General features: G+C 33.7%; 1 long non-coding RNA gene across 1 annotated transcript in view; it reads left to right on the forward strand.

Moving 5' to 3' along the window:
• Positions 1–25,492, forward strand: part of LOC118166806 — a 40,611-nt gene extending 15,119 nt beyond the window's left edge. Inside the window, exons 3-6 of the long non-coding RNA XR_004750734.1 lie at positions 11,848–11,894; positions 14,738–14,770; positions 19,203–19,306; positions 22,219–25,492. This is a non-coding gene — a long non-coding RNA (uncharacterized LOC118166806). The remainder of the gene's footprint in view (positions 1–11,847; positions 11,895–14,737; positions 14,771–19,202; positions 19,307–22,218) is intronic.
• Positions 25,493–27,957: the final 2,465 nt, after the last annotated feature.

The following is a 27,957-nucleotide window of genomic DNA, read 5'->3' on the forward strand; positions in this document are numbered from 1 at the left end:
AACAGGATTTTCCCCTGCTTTTTTTTTTTTTTTTTTTTTTTCCCATTAATTAAACCAGTGTTTAATATCCATTAATCATCTATTTCTGTTGGGTATAAGTGCAATAAACATTTTGTGTTAATTTATTTGTGTGCTATCACTTAAACCCATCATTTGTATATCATGGATGGGTTATGCAAGGCTCTAAAATAAAGAAAAAAAAATTACTCTAGAGAACTTACAATATACATTAAAGAGAAGGCGAAATAACAGGACTGGGAAAGAAAAGGAAGTAGAAATAGAAAGTGAACAGAACTGAGCAGAGAAGCAAAAATCACAAATGACTCTTGGTAAAACAAGGGAAATTAGTACTAAAGTAGAATACCTGATAAAAATGTTCCTAGGTATACAGATGTTAGAAAAAAATCTTAATATTGATTTTGAGTAACTCTAATTAACTATTTTATACCTTTCTTAACATTTTAGGGAAGGAGAATCACTACCCCTATCTATTTTTAGTCCATTTTTTAAATTTCTTTGAGAATTTTCATGGTCTTTGTCCTGAGGGTCTCTGGCTCATCTGGTCTACTTAGTTTTATTATCAGCATCCTCCATGGACATTTTTTTCATGCAATAAATAATTTATTTTGAAAACTGATCTTTCATGCTGTAATTCCAGAAATACCAAGAAGTCAGATGTATTCTTGTTGTGTTATATGTACATTAGGTCAGTATTCTATATAGTTGCATTCTAGGTTTTCTTTCTTTTTCCACTCTTATTTCCTCCTTCCAGTAATCAAGATTCTAAATGTTTCATTCTTTAAAAAAGGCAAATCTTGACCAAAACTTTCTAGCTTCAAGAATGCTTCAGGAAAGGTTCTGTTTTCCTGTTGTCTCACATTCTGCACTGGCAAATTTTGAAGTTTGTCCTTCACATATGGATGAAAGCCATGAAAGCCTTACTTGTTTTCAGTTCTTTTGGTGATTTAGACTGATAGAAACAATAGAACTTTGCACTGTAAAGTTCTCAAATTCCCTCAACACCTGTTTTAAGGGCATACAGTTCTGCTGATGAATGTTCCATGCTTTAAGTAGTGATTTGTCATTAATCACATTAAGAAATAGACCTAACAAATCATAAATTAAAAGTAAGGCTGTGTTACTGCCTCTCTTTTTAGCAAGGATGAAACAGTCTATTAATAACTATGAATCTGAGATAAAGGAACATCTGGATATGTTATTGCTATGATAGGCCCTTTTTCAAAGCAATGTTTCAAACCAGTTAGTGACAATTCAGTCTTTGCTCTGTACTTGGGAACAGCGTCAGAATTATTTGCTATGTCAATGCAGTTACTTGTATGAACTCTAAGAACTGTGGCCTAAACTGCACACAGTGCTAATCACTATCACAGTATGGTCAAATTACAGAAATCTAATCCTGATTAATGTATTAGCATCCAGTTAATATAATTAGAATACTGGTGGCATTGTAACCTGAAGCAATCTGAAAATGATATCTGTAACTCGAGCTATTTCATTCAACAATTATGTTGAAAGAAACTAAGGGTTACTAAGATGGTGAAGGACCTAGAGTGGATGATGTACAAGGAGCGGCTGAGGTCATTTGGCCCGTTCAGCCTGGAAAGGAGGAGTCTGAGGGGAGACCTCATTGCAGCCTACAGCTTCCTTATGAGGGGGAGTGGAAGGACAGGTGCTGATCTATTCTCTCCGGTGACCAGCGATAGGACCCGAGGGGTCAAGCTGCGACAAGAAAAGTTCAGGCTGGATATCAGAATGTGGTTGTTCACCAAGAGGGTTGTCACACACTGGAACAGGCTCCCAAGGGACATAATCACAGAACCAGGCCTTTCGGAGTTTAAGAAGTGTTTGGACTGTGCTCGTAGTCATATGGTCTGAATTTTTGGGTAGACCTGAGTGGAGCCGGGAGTTGGACTTGATGATCTTTGTTGGTCCCTTCCAACTCGGGATATTTCTCCTACATTATCATTTATGCACATGTAGTGAAAATAAAATAAAAAGGCTTTTTGAAGTCTTGGACACTGCAGAAACTAGTAGATGTAGAAATTTGAACTGTGAAATTCATTTTTTTTTTTTTAATCTGAGGACTCAGTAGTGATATTTTGTTGTTTACAGGTTAGGGACTGCACAGATGACATCACATCTGCAACCATGTATTCTCTATTGGATTGTATATTAAGAAAGCATCATGGCCTGACAGAGTAGCATGGGGTCTGGATGCTGGTGACATTGCTTCTTGTGCATGTCCTTTCCAAGCCATATGACATGTACTGCTCTGCTTTATCAGGGAAGTACATGAGTTGCCAGGCAATTGTTAATGAGGCTAAGTGAATGCAAGACTTGACTCGTCTTTCTGTTTAAAGGCATAGTCCAACTTGTGGGGAGCTGGGGGTCAGCCTATTCTTGCAGATAACTAGTGATAGGACTAGAGGGAATGGCCTCCAGTTGCACCAGGGAGGTTTAGGTTGGAAAAGAGGAGGTATTTCTTCTCAGAAAGAGCAGTCAGGCATTGGAATGGGTTGCCCAGGGATGCGGTGGCGTTACCATCCCTGGGGTATTCAAGGAAGGGTTGGACCTGGTGCTTAAGGACATGGTTTAGTGGGTGACAATGGTAGTAAGGGTGATGGTTGGATCAGATGATCTTGGAAGTCTTTTCTAACTTTTATTATTCTATGATTCTACGACTCTACTTGCTTTCCCTTTGATAAGCCTAGGCCTTACAGACAGGATTATGTAGTGGGGGAGAGCTAGGAGAAACTCCAACGCTTTTCTTTCTGTTTCAGGGAGGATTCAAAGCTTTCACAGTGAACTACAGAATCGGGCAAATAATACAGAGATAAAATCTGAGTTTAGAAATCCTTTTTTATCTGTTTATATTAGGTATGCTATAAAAAGCACATCACCATGGTATCCCAGCTCTTTCCAATTAAAAAAAACTATTTCTACCATTTACTTAGCAACTCTGACAATAGCCTGCAGCAGCAGTAGAACAACTTGACTGCCTGGCATTTTACAAGATAAATTCTTCACTACTGTCTGCCTTTTTTTTCTTTTTCTTTCTTTCTTTTTTTTTTTTTTTTTTTTCTTTTCTTTTCAGTGTTGCTTGCAGAGACTTAAAAAGTTACTGCTTCTTCAACCACTGAGGCTGGTCTTGTTGCACTCACTTGAGTTATGGATCACCGAGTACACTTTATACCTTTACATGTCAGTTTGAGAAAAATCAATTTTAGTCTTGAAGAGATGAAACTAGTGTTGCAGAAGATCAGTGCACATTTCCAGGTGCTGCAGGGCACTACCATCTTGATGGGAATTCAACAAAACATGACATAGGTATGGTGCAAAATCGCTTACTTTTATGCTAAGAAATCTAGAAAAAATAACAGAGTAAATGACAATGCTATGAAGTCACACTAGCTACAGTAAATACTTCTACAATAGTCACAATTCTACCATTAAAATCTGATTTTTTACTATCTGTAAGTTAGTAACATATATGTTAGTAACATATATAGTAGATGTATATGTATCATCTACAACATTTATTGGCATATGGAGGTAGCGTATTAACTGCATGCCGATAAATATTGTGAGTAAAAATGAGATACACATTTAAAAAAAAAAAAAAAAAAAAAAATCAGATGTTGAAGAATTAAACAATTTGTGCATAATCATGGATGAAAGTAGGTTTATTTCTGTCCAATTAATTTTCACTAAACTGGCAGATAATGTCAAAACAGCAGTATTACTGTCTACCCTTTTAGTCATGTATATTATAAATCTGTGCACTGATTGGTCCATGTGCCAACTGTACACATCTACAAAAACTTCAGAAATTGACTTTTCTCCTTGTTTTCCCTGCTATATTTCTACTCATTTAGAAAAATTCAGGTTTTAATTTTCTGTTCATAATTTAGAACTAGGTGTACTCTTTCCTGCCTTGGAGGACATGAATTGCACTTCCATGGGATATCAGCTATGCTTTTCACAGACCAGAAATGCTGATTCCAGATGAGACATTCTGCTGAACTCATATAAATGTTCTCTGTCAGATCATATTTGTTAATATTTTTGAAAGAGTAACTTTTTCTTGGAAGAGTTTATGCTATATCAAATATCATACATTTGTGAAAATCTAACTTAAAGTTAGGTCAGGAATTTGCTGTTCTCCTGCAGCTGATGTAAGTCATATTTGTTCTAGTACAGAAAATATGCCAGTATATATATTTTATTGTGCATTCAGGCTATCCTGATGGAAATACACAGGTGTATTCTCTCTGGAGTCATACCAGCTTGAAGGGGTTGCTGCTCCTCTAACCCATCCTCTTCTTCAGAAAGTAGAAGACTTCAGAAAGTAGAAGATGACTACTTTCTTCCCTGTAGAAAGTAGTCATTTTACTGATTTGATGGATTTTCTTATCTGCCTGCTTCTTAACTAAATGATCAAAGTTAATGTATAGAGCACACATAATAGAATTTTGCTAATCAAACTGATTGAAACTGAAACAGGATAAGAATTACTTATATAAGCAGCTCCACTGGGAGATTAGAGGAGGCAATAACCTCTAACTTCAGGAACAGACCAAAGGTGATAATTATTTCAACAGTGTTGCTTTAGCTTGAGGAGGATGCATGAAAACAGCTTAAATGATAAAAAGGGTTTAGATCCTCAATACATAGAGATTGGAACACTCACTCCATTCTCAGTGGAAGCAATACATAAAACAGCCAATTGCAGGATCAAAAGCAAAACCAGAAGAACAAAAAGGGAGACTGTAAAAAAAAAATTGTCCAAGGTTCCATTTTCTTAGCAGTGGAATTTTCCAGGAAATGCTATTAAACATGCAGGGATGATTTTGAAATAAATTCTGCATTTTTTGCTATAACAAGTATAGATTAGTGCAGAGATAGGCTAAATTTGCCTAGTCATACCAGCTTCATATGTGCTCTATCTTGAAAGAAAAAGGCAGGTAAGAATTCACTTCCAAATCTCAATTTTGTAAAACTAGCTGATAAGGAAGTTATAAAACAAGGTTGATTTATGTTATTCCAAGTATATAAGTAGCTTAAGTTTATCACAAACCTGATCATCACTAAAATACAGAAAACAAGGAGGTTCTGAAGTACCATAAAGAAAAGTTAAGTTTGTTTGTTTGATTGTTTTTACCTTTTGTTCTTTTTTTTTTAAAAAAAAAAAAAAAAAAAAAAAAAAACAGAGCTGGTAATTATGATCATAATTTATTGACAAATGATTTAGACATTTACATGATTTACTTAATGCTACTGGACGTCTCTAATTTATTGTAATGATTTATGAGTTAAAAAAGCTAACAGAGTTTAATCTCTGATATCATTTGTGTAATGCTGACAAAAATATGAAAATTAATATTTTTTTTGTACTTTATAAGTTCTATAGCATATCTTAGATTGTGTTTTTTGTTTGTTTGCTTTATTTTGTTTTCCTACAGGATAAATCTCTCAGTAGCAACACTGCTAATTTGTCCTCCTTTTCTTTTTGGAGAATATATTTGAATGCAAATAATTGATTTTTGCCATTTTCCTAATTCTGTGGTAATCCAATTACAGATCACCTGTACCATAAGTGATTGTTTTGCAGTCCATCAAGAACCATCTAATTTCCTATCTAATTATTAATTCACCCTATCATTATAGTCCCTTGTCCTCATCTGGCCTTATTCATGGTGGCAGATGCTTATCTTTGCACTGAGTCTCAATGAGCTTGGTAGAAGTCTGAGTAGAGGCAGCACTAACCCACAAGTGGTAAACATTAACACAAAGAATTCCAGTGCTGAAGTTGGGGTTGCGACTGCCTTGCGTTTCCTGTATACACAATAAAGAAAGTGATTTATCCTGGCAAAACTATTACTAATTTTCTACAGATGTCTTTAAGGAGGCCTAAGGAGATCACACACCTAATAGACATGTTAGTATAGTGTGTGACTTAGAAACACAGTGTTCATGCAAAACAATAACCAAGCCAGAGACTGCTGTGCTTCCTTTCCTCCCTCTGCCTTTAGCAGCTTCATACTGATTTCAGGGATCAAAAATCTTGCCAGGATATCCAGTCCTTGTTCAAATTAGCTTTTTGGGGGGTCTGGGCTTCTGTAAACAATGTATACTTGATGTATTTCTTTTCACAACAGTCTCTGGAAACGCTTTATCAGAATCTTGGAAAGTGATGCCTTTTTTCAGTGTTTATTTAAAAGAGAGAATCTATTTGGTTCATGGATTAGGACACTAGAAAAATATGAGGAATTTAAGGCATTTTAAGACTAGTAATTATGCAGAGATCATATACAACAAGCTGGAAAATCTACTCATGGAAGTCACTATCATGAGCTGGATATGTAGTATATCCAACTAGTATATGTTTTTGAAAAAAAAAAATGTTTCAGTACAAGAAAAATGGGTTAAAGCTTTGCTAGTATTGTCTATTCGTTATGGACCAGAATCAATGGACCATTTATGTTGTGTTTTTCTGTACTAAGCTATAATTCCTGATAGAATTTGAGCTCTTTTGTTTCTATTTTATTAAATGAAGAAATCAGCCATATTTGAGAAAAAAACAAACAAAAAAAAAAAAAAACTTCCTTTATTAGGAATTAATCACACTATTCAAAAATTGAGTTGAATAATTTAAACATTTTTTAGAAATTCTCACTATGTTCTATGTGATGAACTGTCAAATTATAAAATTTATTTGTTGATACTATGGCAGTGGAAATCCAGTTTTGTGAGTCTTAGTATGTAATTCCAGACTATTACTGTTCCATTCAGGAGTTAATCTTCTGATATTTAGGCTTTTCTGACCATATAACTGTATCATTAAAAGTGTGGGTTTTGGAGCTGAATCAGTTGATAAGACTGAGTTATATTCATATTATCTCCACCATTTCACTTAAAGAGAGCAAAATTCAGCATTAATTTTAGGGATTCTCCTAATTAGCTATCATCTTGAATGGCGTGCTGGAGGAAGAATGGATTCATCTATAGTCTCTCTTTCATTGTTTTCTAGTTATTTCAGATGTTAAGAGTAATGCTTAGAGAAGCATTACTGCTCATTAACTTGCTTAGGATTTATCTGTTTCAAATAACTGGCAGAAACTGTTTTTGGAGAGAAATATCCCTTTCCTCTTGTTTGTTTGCCATTTGTAAAATCAACAGATGGACCACATACCATTTTATTTTTTGCTGTTTCTACATTATGTTTACAATACAAAGCTAAAAATATCTGTACTTTGATTTGTAGGTGAATTAAAAATTAGTTAACCTATAGAAAATATTATTGAATTAGTATTTCTAAAACAAGTCTACCTCCTTTACCTTTCATGCGCAGGAAAAGTAGAAATACAGTGTGTGTTTGTTTCCTGAAGTCCAATTCTTACTCCTTTACATGAAAAGCAGATTTTTTTTTTTTTTTTTTTTTTTCTCCTCTGATTGTCCTCTGTATTACTTGTTTTTAGGACATCTTTGAAGAAGCTTATCTAGGCAGTTAACAAATATAAGGAACTGAGAACTCTAGACAATCTGCCTCTTTGACTTGGCTTGCTCCAGTGATGTTTGACTGTGATGTTTGACTGTGGCTCATGTAGTGCTCTTTTAAAAAAAAAAATAAAAAAATCTGATCACCTTGTTTTGACTGGTAGTGGCTATTCAGAAGGATCTGTAACTTTTGCTGTTAATGACCAGTTATGCAGATATGCACTCTGTGATTGTAATGATTGCCATTTCTCTTCTTAAATCTTAGGATAAAGGTACATATGCACATTTGAACACCTGAATGATATGTATTCATTTTAAATATCATCTGAAAAGGCAGTAGATCATAAGAGGTTAGAAATAAAAAAATGCATGTTCAATTTATTTTATTCCAGCTCAGCACCATTCATTACACCTGATATTTTTTCCTGTTCTGTAAACAGTAAATGGATTGGGCACTGAATCAAAACCAAATCTAACCTGTAGTTACAGCTTTACAAGGAGTATATTAACTTGTCAGAAATTCTGTAAAATGATCATCTGTGAGTGTTTTAATGAAATCATTTTGACAGATAGATATAAGAAGCAGTAGAAGGATACAAGAAAACCCTAAGTTAATTACTTGAACTTAGAAACCTCAGCTGAAATATCAAAAGAAACAAATACTGTGTATGTTTGCTTCAACACTGGTGACATTTTGCACAGATATATCTTCTTTTCGTATGGTACTAGAAAAGATATTTTTGGGACACGAATTACTGTGAGAAAAAACAATGCTCTTACTATAAATATCTTCATTAATATGAATATTCTGTGATTTAGCTAGGGCTAACTTCAAAACATGGTGTTTTGTTAGAAAAAATACTAACAGAATTTAGAATGAATATGAGAAATAATTACTGAGGGATGGATATTTCACTGACAATTCAAGATAAATCCTTATTCAAATTGAATTTCCTTTTGGAAAGCTTAAGACCATCAGTCTATTATAAGACAACAAAACTGATTGATGCTCATTTGAACTGGTATTATTTTTATTAAAACTGAAAGAGGTATGATGAATTAATGTATTTGTAAACTAAGTCTGCAAAAACATGGCAGATTGATAGTTGTTCTTAATTTGGAAGGAAAATGAGCTTTATTGCAGTTTGTTTTTTTCTCTCTCTCTCTTTTTTTTTTTTTTTTTTCCCTGACATACCTCAGTTCACATTCCAATCACCTTTTTCCACTTTCTGTTTTCTATTGCTCTGTTATAGTGTAGGCTATATTCTTTTCTCAATTCTAGATTGAATTAAGGTAGTGAGAAAACAATGGTGTGGTGGTGATGTGGGATTCAAAATTGGTTTAGGTGGTTGTGTTAAACAGCTGCTCTCAATAGCTCCACTAATGTTAAACCTGCCACAAAATTGTTTTCATGGCAAAATCTTTGAAATCTGAAGGGAAGGCATAGTGTGCGTGATCATGGATCCCATGTCTGCCAGTGGCAGTGTGCCTTCAGCAGAATGTGCAGGCAAGTAGAGCAGAGGGACACAACCAGACAGAAATGGGATTTACCCTGGAACACAGGACACAAGAACACCAAAACTGTGCAGGGCCATTTTAAGTTAAGTGCAGTAAGTGAAGACGAAGTTCATATAGACAGTATGGATCTACAACAGCAGATAACAAGCAGAGCAGAACCACAGATTCTTCGTACCTCAACATGGATGTCAAGTCTTACACAATTATACAGTATATCACAAGTTATAGCACTACAGTTTTGTCAGATTTTAGGGAGGAGTGAAGGCATTTCTTCATTCCCTTTGGGTTTCACTCTGCTGAGGGATGGTTGGGGTATGCAGCTGTGTTAATCTCCATTCTGTATCAGTTACAATTTCCCTATCTTGGAACCTCCATAAATACGGTGTTGCTTTACTCTCCATCACTACTTTAAAATGTTACTTGCTTATTTTGCCAAGAAAGGTTGCTGAGGAAAGAGCCAGAATCAAGAAAAGTATTAGATATGAATCAAGGTAATCACATACTAATAGTTTATTGTTATTGTTTGTTTGTTTCTGAGATGTTTAAAATTTCTATACATTGTAAAGTTAAAATGAATCCTTTTTGCAGTGACGTAAATAAGGACAGGTATTATTTGGAAAACAGTAGTAAAACCTGTACACTCTGTCTCATTAAGTTATTTTAGTATAGAACCACAGTAATCAGTGTTGCTTGGGGTTGAAACATATGCCCAGTATTATCATTGAGGATATGTTTATGCATATGTTTTGAGAGAAGGCTCCAGAGAAAATGACACAACAAAATTCTTATTTCCAGGCAGTTCTAAGTAGGCTGTCAGGTTACAAGAATGACATTGCTGACCTCCTCCTTTTACATAAACAATTATTTAATAAATGGAAATACGCACAGAAGAGCAGAAACCCAGCTGATAAGTATTAGTCTGAATACACTACTCAGTCATAGTGGAAGCACCTCTTAGATTCAGCGTAGCATTTTTCCTCCTGATAGCTGTATCATTAGGATTTTGCTTGAATTAGAACATTAAGTATACTATTGATACAATAATATGAAATGATTAGTGGCCTATCTTAGGGAATGTGTCATGTCTATAAAACTGTTTTTAATAGCACTGTTGCAATTCCCCAGCTGAAAGAGTCTCAAGAATCAGTTAAGACAAAGCCTCAGATCTACCCTGAGGGTATGCTGTAGGATACCATGAGTTTTATTTAGAGCTAGTTTTGCTGAAATATGCTTGAAAAATCTAGATAATCTAGATCTGGATATCTAAATTAGTCAAAGGCAGTCTTATTTTTATTTGTTTCTTCATCTGAAAGTGCCAAAGGACTTCTATAAATACGCAAATATACAAATACTGGCACTGTTGTAACCTGGAGTTATCTGGTAGGGTTTCTAGAGCATATGTCTTGGTTCAGGTTACTGCACTAAATTGTGTTATGCCACATGAATAGCTTTGCTATGTATTGTGTGAGGACTTGGCTGTTCTAGGCTCATACATGCAAATACTCCCAGCCCACCAGTTCAGTACACTGAATTAATGCTGTTTTGGTGTATTCTCCTCTTCTGTAAGCAGTATCTCTTTTTACCTGGAAGTGTAACATCAATTGCAGATGATGAGCTTTTCCTGTTATTGCATTATTATAATACTTTTATCTTTAGCCAGATCTTGTCCTTCTCAGAAGTCTTATGCAGCCTTCTGGGATCACAGAAACATAGACCAGTGTGAATAATAGATAAAGATGAAAAATAAAACAAAAATCTCTAAATCTCCAGAAATGTTGTTGCTGAAAAGCTTCAAAATTATAATACTCAAAGTGATTAAATGAAATTCCCAGCTATTAGAAGTTGAACTTGATTCCACTTTTAATCACTCTGAACACATAATGTGACCAAAATTTTAGACGATACACTCACTCAGGGCCCTATAAACATTCTTCAACATTAAAAGGTTTACAGTTAAAATATGCTAGAATGGGAAAGCTATGTGGCGACTATTATGAAGTTGTCCCTGGTCCCTGGCAGTAGGAATTCCTGGAAGGGGGGAAGACCTCAAGGCCGTTACACTCTGATGTATTGATATTGGGAGAAATCTGTCTATTTCATAGAATCATAGAATCATAGAATATCCTGAGTTGGAAGGGACCCTTAAGGATCATCAAGTCCAACTCTTGACACCGCACAGGTCTACCCAAAAGTTCAGACCATGTGACTAAGTGCACAGTCCAATCTCTTCTTAAATTCAGACAGGCTCGGTGCAGTGACAACTTCCCTGGGGAGCCTGTTCCAGTGTGCAACCACCCTCTCTGTGAAGAACCCCCTCCTGATGTCAAGCCTAAATTTCCCCTGCCTCAGCTTAACCCCGTTCCCGCGGGTCCTGTCACTGGTGTTAATGGAGAAAAGGTCTCTTGTCTCTCGACACCCCCTTACGAGGAAGTCTCTACTTAAAATGATTTCTTTAGCAGCAGAGTGGAGAAGCTCTTTTTCTTTACATTTCTGTCACAAAACAATTGGTGTGTCATGTTACATTATGTCATATCATATGGTGAAACACAATCTGACATACTGTATCCAAAAGGTATTTGAACATATCATGTTAGAAACTGGAAGAAAGATTATATGCTCTCTTTCTTTGTCTTGGCAGTTTTATTTATTATTTTTTTTATTTTTTATTTTTTTATTTTCTGCTTTTCTTTTAATTCCCCTGGATTGCCAATTAAAAAATAAGTAAATAAAATAGACATCATTGCAAAAACAAATGCATAGTGTTCCTGCTTGTACTCAATGTACCTCTAACCTTACATTCTTTTATTTTAGGAAAAACAAAACCAAGAGATCTATGAAAGTCAAAGACAATCTACCAGGTAAGAAAAATTCTTTAAAAAAAATAAAAAGAAAACAAAAAGCCAAATATAAAAAAATAAAATACTTGCAAGACATGAACAACTGAGGAAAGATTAACTGAAGAAAATTAAAAATTTTGTGTAAGAAACTACAGTGAAAAAAGGGATTGAAATACACTAGTGTGTGACAAACGGGGGAGACTTGATATCAGTCATCACTTTACTGGATGGTACACGTCCAATATTATAATTAAAGCATTGGCAGTAAATACAAGTCAGGCTTTGTATTCTTTATGCCAGGAGAAATCCAGGGCAATATATGCTGCCCCAGCATGACAATATTAAGATCCAACCTTAGGCGTTCTGTTGCTCTAGGTAAATTTGAGTATGTCTGCCCCTGATCTCTACTGGTAGAATCATAGAATCATGGAATATCCCGAGTTGGAAAGGACCCATAAGGATCATCGAGTCCAACTCCTGGCACCACACAGGTCTACCCAAAAATTTAGACCATATGACTAAGTGCATAGTCCAAATGCTTTTTAAACTCCGACAGGCTTGGTGCAGTGACTACTTCCCTGGGGAGCCTGGTCCACTGTGTGTCCACTTTCTCAGTGAAGAGCCTCTTCCTGATGTCTAGCCTAAACGTCCCCTGCCTCAGCTTGACACCATTCCTGCGGGTCCTATCGCTGGTGATTAAGGAGAATAGGTCAGCGCCTGCCCCTCCACTCCCACAATAGATATATCATATTTATTTTATACACTTGTTCAACTACATATTTTGATACTTTCCCAGAAAGTGACCAGATGATCTCAGAGGTCTTTTCCAACCTTAATGATTCTGTGATATATATATATGTATACATATAAATCTTATTGGTATTCATTCTCTTGCCCTGGGTTTTCTTTTTATTTATTTGCTTTTCTGTATGATTTTTTCTCTCTCTTTGCTGTCTTTCTCCCTTCCTTCTCTTCTTTGTTTTCATATCTTTTTGGCACATTGCACTTTTTCCTCTCTTTTGTTCTCTTCCTTTTTTTTTTTCCTCCAGCCAGCTTTTCTAGCATTCCTTGTCCAGATTATTTCAGATTTTTTCTTATACTTGTTTCCTTATTTTTTTCCTTCTCTAGAGTAGAAAGTTTACTTTTGATGGAGAGGATTTTTTTTAAAAAAAAAAGTTTCTTCTTCATTCTACTACTATCCTTCATTCTACTACTATGCTAGGTATCTGAGGTGATACTGTTCCTGGCAGGCATTAATATTTACAGACTTATTTTATGAATCTGAAGATTGATTTAGCTTGAGAATAATGCAGAGAAACAGACGAACCATAGAAATGTTGAGATCTGCTTTCCAAGATTCCTAAATCTTAAAGCCATTCTGAGGTGAATACCTTTTAGAAAAACAATTCCTAATGACTAGAAATCATGAAATATCCAAAATCCAAACTGAGTTATAACTTTACATCCATAGATAAGGAAAATAATCCTTGAAGGAAGAAATATTTTCTAAATTCTTACAGAATTACGTTTGTTCTCTATAAAATTGAATATATATACATATAAATCTAAATATTTGAAGTAACATTACTTTTCTCAGGAAGTCTGATGATAAGTGTACCATTTATGATGTATGACTTCCCTCTGAAGTTGTAACACCAGTATTTTATAAAGTTCTGCATACTAAACACTTTAATAGTGTTCCCATTTGGCAATTGTCAGTGTTATATACTATGCATCCCTCTTTTATATCTGTAACAGCTATGCCTCTGAGTGTACTCAAGCTTTTAGTAAACTGATGTTTTTTTCCCCTGTATTCATGTTCAGATTATAAAGCAGTTTGAAGTATCTATTGATCCTTTTGAATTACCAAGACATAGGCACATATTAGCTTAAATAAAATTGTGTAGGTTTTCTTAAGGAAAACTGTGCAAAAACATACTGTTCTTATCTACAGTTCACCTGTGCTATGTGTATCCAGAAGGTGCCAGTACTGTAACTTTGCCAGCATGTTTCTTTCAAAATGGATTTGATTTCAGTCTTCCTTTATATATGCTTTAGCCAGTATAAAGTTGTTTTCAATAGCTATTTTGTGTCCTTTATCTAACAGCAGTTAGTTGACTAAGTAATAAAGTGTATAACAAAATAAGAGTAATTTCTCTGGCAGTGATTGTCTTTATGATTTCTATTGCTATTTGTTTTGACATTTTTAATTGCATTTTCTACGCCTTTTCTTAGAACATTATAGCATGTCTTAAGCTATAGCTATTCTTGCTATTCCCATCAGTTTCCATTGTTAAATAAGGTATGGTTTGTTTGGTACTAAATGTTTTTGACTTCTAGATACTAGTAGAAAATATTTTTCAAGGTCAAACCCTGATATATGGGTTTAGTTTCACTATGCACACTTGAAATTTTATTCAACTTGGGTATTATTAACTTTAAATAAATTGCTATTAAAAGTGCAACATAGAAAAATATTTTTGATGTCCTTTTGTAGTGGAGAATTTCTACCAGTCCCACCTGCAGAAATGCTGTGCTTTTAGATCTTCTCAGAGGAAGTAAAATTGTTGAATAAAAAATATGATATTCAGTGATTTGATTGTTGCATATATAATTTACAGTAAGTTATGCAATGGATGCATTACATCTGCATCTTAAGTAGATTACACTTTTTACTTAACATGTTTACTGCCTTTCTGACAAGAAAATTATAGGAAAGAACTAATTGTGTCTGCAACACAAACTTGTTACTTAAGAAAAAGATACGTTTTTTTTTCTAGCAACTGTGAAGAGGTAAGACAGAAGACACCTGAGAAATCTACCTTGTAATAGTCAAGGACTTGCTTTCTTTTTGTGTTTATTAGTTTTGTGCTAGAAAAAATGAGCTGAATTCCAAGGTAAGACTGTATATGCACTTGAGTAAACTGTACATAGATGCTCCCTTTTACCTGTAAAATTTATTTGACTGTATGTCTACTTTCACTGAATCACTAAATTCACTAAAATATATCAGTGAGGCATTTCTAACCCAATCACATTATTTTAATATTTTCTATACATTGTATTTATTTTATGCATTGTGTATTTGAATGCTTCTCATCAGTTTATATCCAAAAGCGTAACTTGTATAACAAGGACTCAAAAAAAAAGAAAAATCAAAAGCGGTGCGTACTGCACAATGAACGATTGTAAAACTGCAAGATGGCTCAGTTTGCAAGAGGTCACTTACTATATCAACTTTTCATATAAAATGATGTTTATACAGATTCTGAAAGTCTCTAGTTTGTATAATACACGATAAACCACCACCAACAACTTAAAAAAATAAAACCAAACCAACACATTGTGGAAAACAAACTGGCACTTATTCAAGATGGAAATGTGCAGAAGTCACTGGAGAGAAAAGCCAAAAGGGCCTTGTGTGTATCTTTCTTGATTTTGAATGAAGTGGTGAAACCGCAAAGAGGGCAAGAATAAAACTCACAACAGGTACATGTATGCACTGAGTTTTATGATTCCATCAGCACTCTTTATTCTAGGAAAATTATTGCAGAGAGCAGTAGAAAAATCAGATGGCAGACTTGGCTGTGGAATAGGAATTAGAGGATTGGTTCTACTCTGACATTGATGGAAAATTGATGTTAAACATTTTATAGTATAACAGATTGTACTCTTACCAAATTTAGTACTTTTTCGCAAATAAAAACACTCACATGTCAATTCTGTACTGCTGTGTACTCCTTGTACTCTGGAAATCCAGGTTTTTAAACCAAGTTCAGTGAAATTATTCTTATACTGATGTATCAGAGCAGAAATAGCATACTGCATGTCTTGCTTAGATTGGGATATAAAACTTCACTTTGCATCAATCTTTGTAATTTAGTAGTTTCACTTCCATACAGAGTTTTCATTCCAAGAAATACTTGGAAATAAGATGACTATTTATGTATTTATGCATGCATAAAGAATTTATTAAAAACCTTCTAAAATTGTAGGATTTAAATTTTAAAAGGGTTATAAACTGCTGAAAGGATAGAAGAAAAACAGGAACCTAAATCGTTCTAAAGTAGTGAATGAAACCCTAAGCAACTAAAACTATTATGGGGAGCTATTATTTATGGAACAGAGCCTATTAATGACAAGTACATGATAACAGAATAAGCATCTTAGGTTCAGTTGCCTTCATCTTCAAAAATTTTGGATAATGAAGCCTACGCTGCTTTTGTGGAAATACATTTAACCAGAATTCTTGAAGCTAACTTGGCATAATGATTTTGGCTTGAAGTAATACATGAAGTCAGTCTTGAAAACTGCTTAAATGACTTGTAACAAGCTAAGATGTATGCATGCAGGTTTGTATTTTTGTGTCTGTGTGTGTTAGATAATTTTTTATTAAATAAAGTAATATGCTTTTCTCTAGACATATTATTTTCTCAGAATGATTGTATAAAAATCCTGTTAAATGGGAGAAATTATTCTGGATGAACTGTGGGAATCACAATACATTTAACTATATCTATATTTCACAGAATCACAGAATCACAGAATTTTCTAGGTTGGAAGAGAACTCAAGATCATCAAGTCCAACCTCTGACCTAACACTAACAGTCCCCACTAAACCATATCCCTAAACTCTATAGAGCTTAGGGATATTTCCTTATTTCCTTCTGATAACTTTCATAGAAGGAGGATTGATGTTTCTCACAACAACCTCTCTTCACTGCACTTTTGTTACAAGCATGTAGTATCAGAATTCCTCTTGGGCACAATCTTTCCAAGTCCAAAGCACCACATACCTTTGATTCCTCTAGTTTTCTATGTGTGTTGAGGCCAGTCTGAGCTTTGAAAGCTTATTCTTTAATTTTGCAAAGCCTTGAATTTATTATCATTTTGACCTTTTTAATATTCTGGGTTTAGAGTGTTCACCATACGACAGTATTTTACAAAGTGAATCAGGGAATAATTTGGGGGATTTGAATCGGGGATTTAAATAACACAGGACCAGAATAAGTTTTCATAATCTGTAGATGAGATAGTTTAGATAATCATGGTTTCCAGACTATAATTTTCTGATTTCCTTCAACAATTCCTGCTTACATAGTTTCTTCCTGGAAATCAGAGTTCTTATTTCATTGGGGTTATTCAGACTGTATAAGAAAAAAATTTTTGTGTTCCTGGCATGCCTATATGTATGTCATAATCTGAGTAGTGGGATATACTTTTTCAGTGCTTGCAGATCTCCATTTAATAATTCCACTTGTGTTTGGAAGCTGTCAGCTCAGCTTGCTAGAATATATGAATTACATATGGCTTAAGAGAACAATTTGCAGGTATAGCTTGCAAATTTCACATGAACAAACACATATATCCTAAATAAGTCCAAACTGCATGTGTCTGATTTATGCATGTTTGATTTATATGTGTCCTATTTCTTGATCTTTGTCTTAAAAGTCTTTTATATTTAAATTGTTACTCTTCAGATTTCTTCTAAATTTATATGCATTTGACTTTGTATCTTCTTGAATATCTGGGGGCAAGACATGCTCACAACTTTATTATAAATCACATTATATGTTATTATACAAAATATTGGACAAAGCATAAAAACTTAAAACTTAGAAATTATAAGATAAATATTTAAATTTTTCTTGCTCATTGGAGAGGTCAGGAAAATATTTACCTCTTAATAAATATGTATGGACTAAACTGTTTCAAAAGGTAATGACTCATGCACTTCCTCTGAAATATTATCACCACACAAGTAGATTCTGGGGTCAGCAACTGTGGAGGAATTGCTAAAAACTGATTGCTGACTGATCTATGCATTATTAGGGAGAAAATTAGAAGAGGTTGTAGAAATGGGCAATCCTTATATCAGAGGCTTTAGGGGATTAACTCATCTGTCTCACTGCTAAATCAATCTTATCCCTTTTCCAACCAACAAAATTCAATTAACTTCTATGAATTATTTAGCCACACTGAAGTCTTAGATAGCATTAATATGTGTGGTTTGGGGTGTCTTTTGTTTTTGTTTTTCAAGGAATATAAAATATTACTTCTTAATAATCAAACTCCTATGCGGACTGTAATTTTCTACTTCAATGTTTTAAGAAATATATTTTAATTACACTTAATGTTAACTGAAGTATTTTATACACTAGGCACTGCTTATATTTAGATTATGAATTGCCTCTAGAAATATTAGGGAATCAGATATTTTATTTATTTATTTATTTATTACTCAAACATCATTTTAACAAAAACTTAGAGAACTTTAATGCTACCGGGTAAATTATAATCTTCTTGTTCAACCCAAGAAGAAAGGAATTTGAACAATGTTGCCAGAAAAGTTATTAGAGGACTTATGTCTTTGACAAAAATAGTTTAATTCTCATCTGAGAAACTATGTTAAAGTGTTTGGCTAAGAATAAAACAGGATTAACTTGTAGATAGAAAAACCTTAATTCCTGAATGCCTTAAAAATTTTAGTTTGTTAGTCTGTCAGTCATTTCCTGCACTGTTCTTCATAGGATAACAAAGATCTACCTATCAAATTTGAGATATTTGGGATATTTGGGATATTTGGATATTTGGGATATTTTGAAGTCTAGACAAGGCAATTGAGATCATGAAAATATCTTTTGCAACTGATCAATAAATACACTTAGAAAGGCTTGGAGGATGAAGAATGAGACCACATTGGCTAGTTACTTAGCTACTGTTGTCAGTATTGTGAAAGGATAAAAAGTTCAGTGTAACTTAGCCACTCAGTCACACACTCAAATGGATGAGTGAGCACTGGAATCTGAAATATACTTCATATTGCTTTGCCTACACTGGCATAGCAATATGCCTATTCCTGAGCTAGGTACTTTACATAGTTCAAAGCTAACGCAAATATGTATGCAGAAACTAGAATCAGAGCAGGGAATACTGTGAACTCTATCTCTAGGCCATAAATCATTTATGTCAGGATTTATCTTCTAAAGTATTTTGGCCATTCCTGTTATACTGTCAGCACTTCTGCACATAAATGAATTATCTAGCACCTATGTATTCTGCATTTATTTGAACTGGACAGTATTGCATGACATTTTCACTCCTTGAAATACTGTATCCTTCCCGATCAATCAGGTATTGTATCAATCCCTTCTGGTTTCTCTTGAATTGCTTTATACTGATTTACTATTAAATTTTACTCTGATTTCTTATCGCTTTTTATTTTTATTTTTTTTCTCCACTGACTTTAATTAAATGTCTGAACCTTGTGGATCAAGTTAACTTTTATTAAACGTAATAAATGAATGCTTCTAACAGATCTCCTTGTAGTCCCTCCTAGGTTCATCAGAGCCAAAGACTCTGAAGATTACATATGATTACCATATGATAGATGGTAAATCTGAAGACTGAAGAATTTGACATGAATTTCAAATGTAAGTTGCTAATTTTTTTCTTAAGAAACAAAGTGTTAATGTTACCACACAAGCTGGAGAGAGACTTTTTTGAAACACCTTAGTCAACTGCACATCAAAATTAACAAACATGATTTGGTAAGATAGGAATTTCCTTAGAAACCACAAAACTTTCCAATGAAACTTAGTGTGTTGGTTGTAGATGCTGAATAATTTAGAAGTCTCAGCGGTGTTGCCAGTGCTAGTAAGATATTCCAATTCCTAATAGACAAATATGTCATTCAGTGCCTTTGCTTTTATATTCTCCTCTTCACAGCTTATCTTACTGAAGGAACAATCTTATGTTTTAACTAACAATGACTGAAATTCAGAACATACTGTACAAAGTGTCAAAACTATATGTGATAGAATGGCAATATATATCATATTTTAAGTGTACTGTTGGGAGTTTATGTTCTACAGTGCCATAAGATAAACTCTGAATTTCATAATAATTCCTATTTTTTGAGTTGCATGGAGATTTTTCATTTTAATAGTTAATACAATTAGTTGCACTGATATTAGTTACTATACATTGATTTTGTTGTTATAAAGCATACTAAAATCTGGTTACTTCTTATTTCTCCACATTCCTACATTTTTTCTCAACAGTTTACAACAACTTTAATGACTTTAATGATATAGATTTTATAAATATGTACTTTACACTCTCTTTTTAATTACTTGATTAGTTAAGTAGCATTTTTAGTGGTCATTATTAGTGTAGTACTCAATTAAGATTTCTGCTGTCACTTCTAGTTTTTTGTTTGCTTGTTTATTTGTTTCCTGAAATGTACACATACTGATATAATACAAGAATTTTGGTTCTTTCACATTTAAATGACTTCACTGGAAATGTGCAGGTAACAAAAAAACAAAACAAAACAAAACAAAACTATATAACATTAATGTCATTAATGCTCCATTATTCTATTAACTTGTTGCTCAGTTTTGTGGGTTTTGTTTGTTTGTTTTTTATCGCATACCTGTGCTAATTTCTTGTGAGCCAAATTTGAAAGGAGTTATAGAATGGAAAGCTGCACTAAAGGAATAAAATAGAGGAAATATAATTTCCCACTGCTTATGAAATGTTCAATTCAGAAATACATTAAGCTTGCAATAAAATCTAAGGAACATAGGTTTCTTGTTAGCTGTTAAAAATCCATCTAGATTTTGTGTCATAGACAAATTTTGTTTTGTACATGTTCACAGACTTGTTAGTGTTGTACACCTGGCCTTGTTATATGATGAGTAACTAAATTTTTGGTTAATTTCAACTACTGGTGATTTCAACAATTCAGCAATTTCAACAACTGGTGATTTTTGGTTAATTTTGATGAGATCCACACCTTCTCCAATTGCCAGCTTTTTATTTTCAATGGAATTTTTCACCTATGTAAAATAAATGGATTTTTTATGGCCTGATTTCTACATTTTGATGGATAATGTGGCTGAGAACAAACCTTGTTCCATACCCATATTCTATTAAAAAAATGTTGGATGCTTACAAAGCATGACCATGAGGAAATGTTAATCATTTCAGATCATGTATTGAGAATTTAGATTTTAAATACGTGAATTAGAGTGTCAAGGCCACACATTCAATCTGATCCATAGCAGAAGTAGTGAATAATTGTCCTTTAAGTGAACAAAACAGAGTTATGTGGGAAAAGGATCATTTACATAACTTAAGATAGCATCAAAAGCAAAATTTTACACTTTGAATGCATGGCATTCAATATTCATAGAATCATAGAATGACTGTATTTTTCAGGCTTTTATGTTACGTGACATTCACAGTGATTAGGCTAGAACAGGTTAAGCAATAGCTACTTGGCCACTAGACCAACAACTGCTATAAACAAGCTAACAACGGCTCAGTCCAAGGAAAGGTTGGATAACTTAGTACGCTGCCAGGTCATTGTGAAGCCCTTCATCTTCTACTAATAACAGCAAAAAGCATAGCTATAAGGATATGTAGTTATACTTGAGCCTAATGCCCGTCAGAGTAAGCTGTGTAACATTGAAGTTTTTTAGTGCAGAGTGGGGCGATACTTTAAACTGGATTTCCAGATCTGTCTCACAGTACCCAACATTACTGTGCAGTCCTTTAGGATAAAGAAGGAAACCATATATGTCAAGTTTAGGAAGTTATAAAAGATTTATTAGTGAAGAAAGTATTTTCTGATGATGATGGTTAGGCATCCCAGCTTCCTGACTGACGTAAAAGGTAAACATTTGAATTTTGAAAAACTAATGAGTACTACTTAATTAAAACAAGCGTTTGAATACTACTACTAATAATAAATAAAATGCCATACATATAGCAGAAGACATGTCGAATTTTCATAAGATTCTATCTGTAGAGCATTAGGGTTTATTAGATTGTCATGATGCAGCAAATAAAAGTTAAAATTCTAATATTTCTTACATAGTAAATTTAAAAACAGCTAAATCAATTGTATCATTTAGAAACACTAATTTGAGTAGCATGTCACCAATCCAGATATTCTATTTCAATCTTAGCTAAGATAACAACATAAATCTCCTGAGAGCATGTCATTTCCCATTCAATTCTTTGAATGTGTTTTTCTGTGCCAATAGATGACATTAAATTTAATAGAAACACTCTGACTACAATAGTAAAGTCTTTTTCTAACATATGCAATAGTATGGAATCTAAAACAAAAAAAAAAAAAACAAAAAATTCTCAAGGAAAATAAATTTTCCCAAGGAAAAAAATATTTTGAAGAGTAATATGAACTTTAAAAGTTTAATTTTTACAGTAGAATGATTTATTCTATTAAATGACTTTAAGAAGTTTAGAATGGTTTGTTCAAAACACTTAGCTGTCAGAGTACCTATATGAGGTAAGTAATATCCTTTTTTTCCAGATCAGCAAACAGAAACAGAACTTCAACAACTAGATTTGTGTATCCCAGTAGTGAAGAAGACTGTGTCCCTCCCCACTATGTTGATTGTTGTTGTTTAGTTTGCATTTTAACACTTTCAAGTTGCCCTTTTTTGAATTGCATTGATGCATAAATAAGCAGTCATGGTATATAGGCTATATGATTTATATATATATATATACACACACACATATGTATAAAAATCTTATATATTTTATCTATAAGCTGATGAAGTGAGAAAGTAAACAATCTAAAATATTTATGCCCAGTACTATTGCTAAGAGACAAATTATTTTTAATCTCCAACATCAGCTCTTTCCTTAGGGCTTCCAGTATCTCTTCAGCTTTGCTTTGTGTCATTTTAACAATGCTGTTACAGTCAAAGCAGTGCAAACCTTCTAAAATCAACATAGTAACCTGTGAAGTAGGAGGAAAACTATATTAATAAAGGTCATCATTCTACATACAGGTACAAGCATAGAGCTAGGTGACTGAAATGAATATTTACTTTAGTTTTATTTTAATCCTCTGGGAGTTCATTAACACCCCTCTCAAATGTTAGTGTTCAAATTCTGCCTATGACAGAGCAAACGAGAGAGAACAAAAAAAAGATTTAATAGAAGATATTTTCTGGGGTCGTGCAAATGCAGCTGAGGCAATACTATGTTTTTCTGGGTTTCCCATGTTTTCATGTATTAGAAGAAAGAAGAAGAAAAGAATATGGATTTCCCTCTTGAAAAAAACACTTCTTATGAGGGTAAATGTATCGCCTAGACAGGTATAATGAATGCAATTCACTAAAATTGTACAGTCTCCTCATCACAGATTATAGTGAGCAGGAAGGAAGAACACTGTTGTGGAGCTGTTTCAGAAATTGATTGCACAAATTACATCTTTTGCTTGTTTGTAAATCTCATTTCAGTAAGACAGTTAATACAGATGTTGTTGCTAATAAAGAAAATGATGGCAAACAATTACAGTCTTAAGTTGTCCCTGAGTAAGGTGGTCATCCTTGCCTAAATTTTCAGTGTTTTCTGTAAATGATCAAGAATGGTGGCTACTATATATGTCCTGAATGATTGAAAAATCTATGGATAATGCTTTTTAAACTAAAAAAATATTGTTTTCACTCATCACTCCCGAATCACTCTCCGAGAATTTTGCTTTTGAAGCTGAATTTCCTATCACTGAATTGTTTTTTGTATATATTGCTCATGTAAATATGCACATTTTATTTGCATTCAGAGGAAAGACTTAAGATAGAATGTGTCTTTGTGTACTAACTGACTAAAACTGAAAAATTGACTCTCTCCAGACTGTAATATGAATCCAACTAAATGCTATGTCCTGGACATCCTAGAAGGTTAGCTTTCCCTTTCTGTCTGTGTGCGTGTCTGCAATACTAGTCTGCAAATGTTAATACTGTGGAACTGTGTCAGTACGTGCTTATCTAAACTAAGAGAACTCATGAAAAGTTTGTCTTGATGGTGCATTAATACTTGGGTTTTATATATATATAAATATATATATAATCAAGTACAGAGCTTCCATAACATTATTGGGCCTGTTTTGAAAACTATAATATATGCATTGCTGCAGAGCAAAAGAAAATTCTCTAAGTTACAGATGGTCACTAAATTGACAATATATTTACTGAAGCATAAATTTCCAACCCACTGAAACTCTACTCTCCATGTGCTCAAGAGACTGCTGGAATAACACAAAGCGACAATATGCATGGGTATGCAGGCAAACATATGATGCATACAGCATATGTTATACCTTAGCTTCATATTCAGCTGAAGTGAATTGATAGAAAAAAAATAATGCTCATAGTAAAAGATCTTTTTGGTACAATAAAACCCAATTTAAGAAGGCTGAAAGATGTAGCTATTCAGATCTTTATGTGAGTCATACTGTGCTGCTAGTCACACACATGCAGAAGGTTCCTATAGCTTTCACACAGTTATGTGTGACAAAAGTCAATACTAAGATCAGCACCTTTCTTCCTGACCATAACCACTACCATTCTGTTCTAAATAATGACACTCTAGGCTTCTGATATGTTTCTTTAAACTATGCAAGTTTGTACTTGTTCTCTAAACATAAATTCATATTTACACAGTGCATATGGAATTACAGATATGCATTGGACTATAAATGAAAACATATGGTTCCTAAAGCCAGTGCAGATAAGTAACGTCAAAATAGCATGCACATCCATTCACATAATCAACATAAACAAGTAGGACAAGAGAAACTGTCACATAACCCACATCCGCTGTCACATATCTATATACACATATACACACACCAACTGTGCTACTTTAATATTAATGTGAACAAGTGTTTCCAAGTTCTACACATAGATATTGTTTCTCCTCATTCCACTGGAACATGGTTTAGAAATTTGGACTCTGCTGAAAATTGGGTGCTTAAGCATTTGTTTATAATTGTCTTGCTTTTTAATAGATGTTGCTGGGTTATTTTTCCAGTGGTTATTTTCTCATGTACATTCTTTGGTGCAAAGGCTGAGGTGTAAGGATAGAAAGGGAACATATTATGTGCCTGAATACAGCTGCCTAATACCCTTTACCTCCTGCTCCAAAAGGGCAGGGGTTTCTTATATGTCTCATTTTATATCTGTCAGACCTGTTCATGTGACTGAGATACCACAGGCTGTCTAGTACAGCACTGGATGCCTATATTTATGGACTGGTATTGCTTATATAGTAGCAAATGGACTTACTGATTCCTAATTTTCATTTGTTTTATGAAGTGCCGCAGCTATTGCTACCCTCAACCCAAATGCACATCTCCAAACTTCTGCTTTTGGGCCCCTGAAGATCAAGGCAAGGAAGAGTCAGAAACAAATAGAATACAGGGAAACTGGGGAAAAACTGCCCAGTAAAATGTGATGCTTTAACACGACAAACTAAATAAAATATTTGTATTATTATTTTTTTTCTACAGCATTACTTTTTCCTTCTTCTGGAATGGAGGAGAAACTTCAAATCTGAGTAAATCTCTCTCTTGTCTCAAAATTACTTAGGCCATAATCACTGAAAAATTTCGACTGAAAGCTACTTCTTGGTTTAGAGACAGAGCTTTATAAGAAAACAAGACATTCTTCTCTTTCTCTGGAAGGTCAAGAGTAACGCTCTCACCCAAGATGTTAGAGGCCTATATTTAGTTCTCAGGAGACTAAGGTCACTGTCTGTCAAAATCCTTTACCCAAATCACCACTATGAACTGGGAACAGTTCATTTTTAATGAACTGTTTAATGAACATTTTAAATGGATTTTTAATGTATATAACAAACTACCCAGTTAAAGAAGCCGTGAGTAATTTGGATTGGATTTTTCTGAATTTTTGTAGCTGGAGCCAGAAAATTTACGTATTTATATAACCTCCAAGCTAAGGAGGGAAAAAGTCACTAACTTTGTGGGTGGAACACTCATCTAGGAAAATGGGACATTGAGCTATCAGTCTCTTTTCCAAGCTTTAAAGATATATGCAGGTTGGAATAGCTCTGCATCAGCAAATAAGAAAAGAATGCCTCAATAGACCATGTAGGGCACTTTTTTTTTTTCTTTTTTCTTTTTTTTCTTTTTTTTTTTCAGAAATAATGAATGTAAGCTCATATCTGTGCAGACAGAAGTCTGAACGAAGGCTAAGTATCCCTACTGTCTCGGAAACAGCTTTAAGGAGTAACCTGTTGGAAAGAAAGGAAATGCTATCAATGCCAGTTTAATGAATCTAGTTCTTTGTTTTATTTTCTTACAGGTGCTCAAAAGCCATTTTTCATGCAGGCTCAGGTGGAAAGATTGAATTGACTTAGTTTCTTTTCATTAAAAATCCTTTTTTAATGAGGATTTTTTTTTTTCATTATATGCTTCCATCCAAATATTTTTTTGCCCCTCTGATTGTTTTGGCTGCACAATTGTAGTTTCAAATAGGTTTAGCTTTTTGTTTTGGACACTAAGTTAAAATTTAAAATTCAGATTAATATTGTCATGCTTAATAAAGAACCCATGTTCTTTGTGTCTAGTTTTAATTTAACTTAGTTTTGATTTTTGTTTCTAATGGGAAGGTAAAGGAAAGATGAAGACTGTGTTTCTTTTACTTAGCAATTGTGTCACAGTTTAACTCAGCTGAACTATGTATGACCTGTCTCACGTAGATTTCTAGTTACCATTTGGACAAAAGAAAAACAAAACAATTAGGGGAAAGAAAGTATATTCTAACACTAATGTCTGCTTTTACAATGATGGTACAACTGCTATAATGAAAAAGTGGCAATAACAAGACACACCTTGTGTTGGAATAAACATGGTATAACTTTAATACTTCATAGTCAAGGAGAAGATAAGCATTCTGTCTCTCTGGAATTGCCACATTTTTGGATCATCTGGCAGAAAGTGCTATAGGAGAAGCACAGCTGGGTCTTTTTCTCTCAGGAGAATCAAATGCAATACCCTGGAGTCAGACTCAGCTGGCTGAAAACAATGCATGGCCAGAGTTGTCTCTCAGTTGCCTGCAATGCTTTTTTAACCTATCTTGCACTAGCTGGAATGAGTTTAGCATTTCAGATTAATTATTAAGTATCTTAATAGTATTCAAATCATATGTCAGTCACAGTACTAAGTGTCACACTTAATAAAGAGCAGTTTCTTTGAGAAAAAATTGGTATATGTAAAAATACATACTTGGATGACTGTAAAACAGTAGTGCAGTTTCTTCTGAAATTTCTATGCTCAGAGCACGTCTACTAAATTTCTGCATCAGAGAAAAAAAAAAAATCTAGAAGCTGTAATGTGGCAGATTGCAAGCCATAGGATTCTTTCACAAATCAATTTTGTTACACTACAAATTAATAACCATTATTTATCAGCACACTGTGCAACATAACCTATTGCTCTTTTAAGGACAAAAGCAATTTAGTTGCATCAGATGATGGTAGACAAGAAAACTGTGATATTCTACATAGTAGAATGTTAAATGTTCTGCATGTTAAATGAATATAGATTCCTTTAAAGAACTAAAATCCCCACCTTCACTTAAAGCTGGAAAGCTTTAGCACTCATCTACCAATGAAAGATGGGAGCTCTTTCTGCTATTGATAACTGTAACAGCCATAGAGGAAAGGAACTAATAGTCTGGCTTTTTCAAACAAATGGATTATTCCTTTGCATCTTATTCCAAAACACTTTAAGAGGTCTGAAGAATTTTGTTATGTGAAATTATATGAGATTCAAAACGTATAAAACTATGTTTATTTTACTTAATATTAATCTAAATCCAAACATCTCTAGAACTGGCATGAAATATGCAATGTTAACCATAGAAATCTATTGCTTATTCATGTATTAAACATTGAACTAACCAACTCTATCTTGGTTAGATAATATGTGCAAAAATGCCTCTTTTATTAGTATCAGTTGATAGGTACATCTCAGGAAAGGGCGTGGCAATACTGAAATAACTGCTTTGGTTTGTATTTTTGCCATTTATTGACATTTTTTATCTCCACCAAAAATCAGTCTTTTGTTTTTTTTTGTAGAGACTATATAAATCAGTTTTCATTTTTCATTAAATTCTTCTATTGTTTGCCTCAGTAAAGCCATTAATTTTTATTTTTATTTTTATTTTTATTTTTTAATAGGAAGGTTTGAAGTTTACCTTCTTTTAATTTATTTACCCCAGTCACATGATGATGT

Source organism: Oxyura jamaicensis, chromosome 4, assembly GCF_011077185.1.
Source record: "Oxyura jamaicensis isolate SHBP4307 breed ruddy duck chromosome 4, BPBGC_Ojam_1.0, whole genome shotgun sequence".
NCBI lineage: Eukaryota > Metazoa > Chordata > Aves > Anseriformes > Anatidae > Oxyura > Oxyura jamaicensis.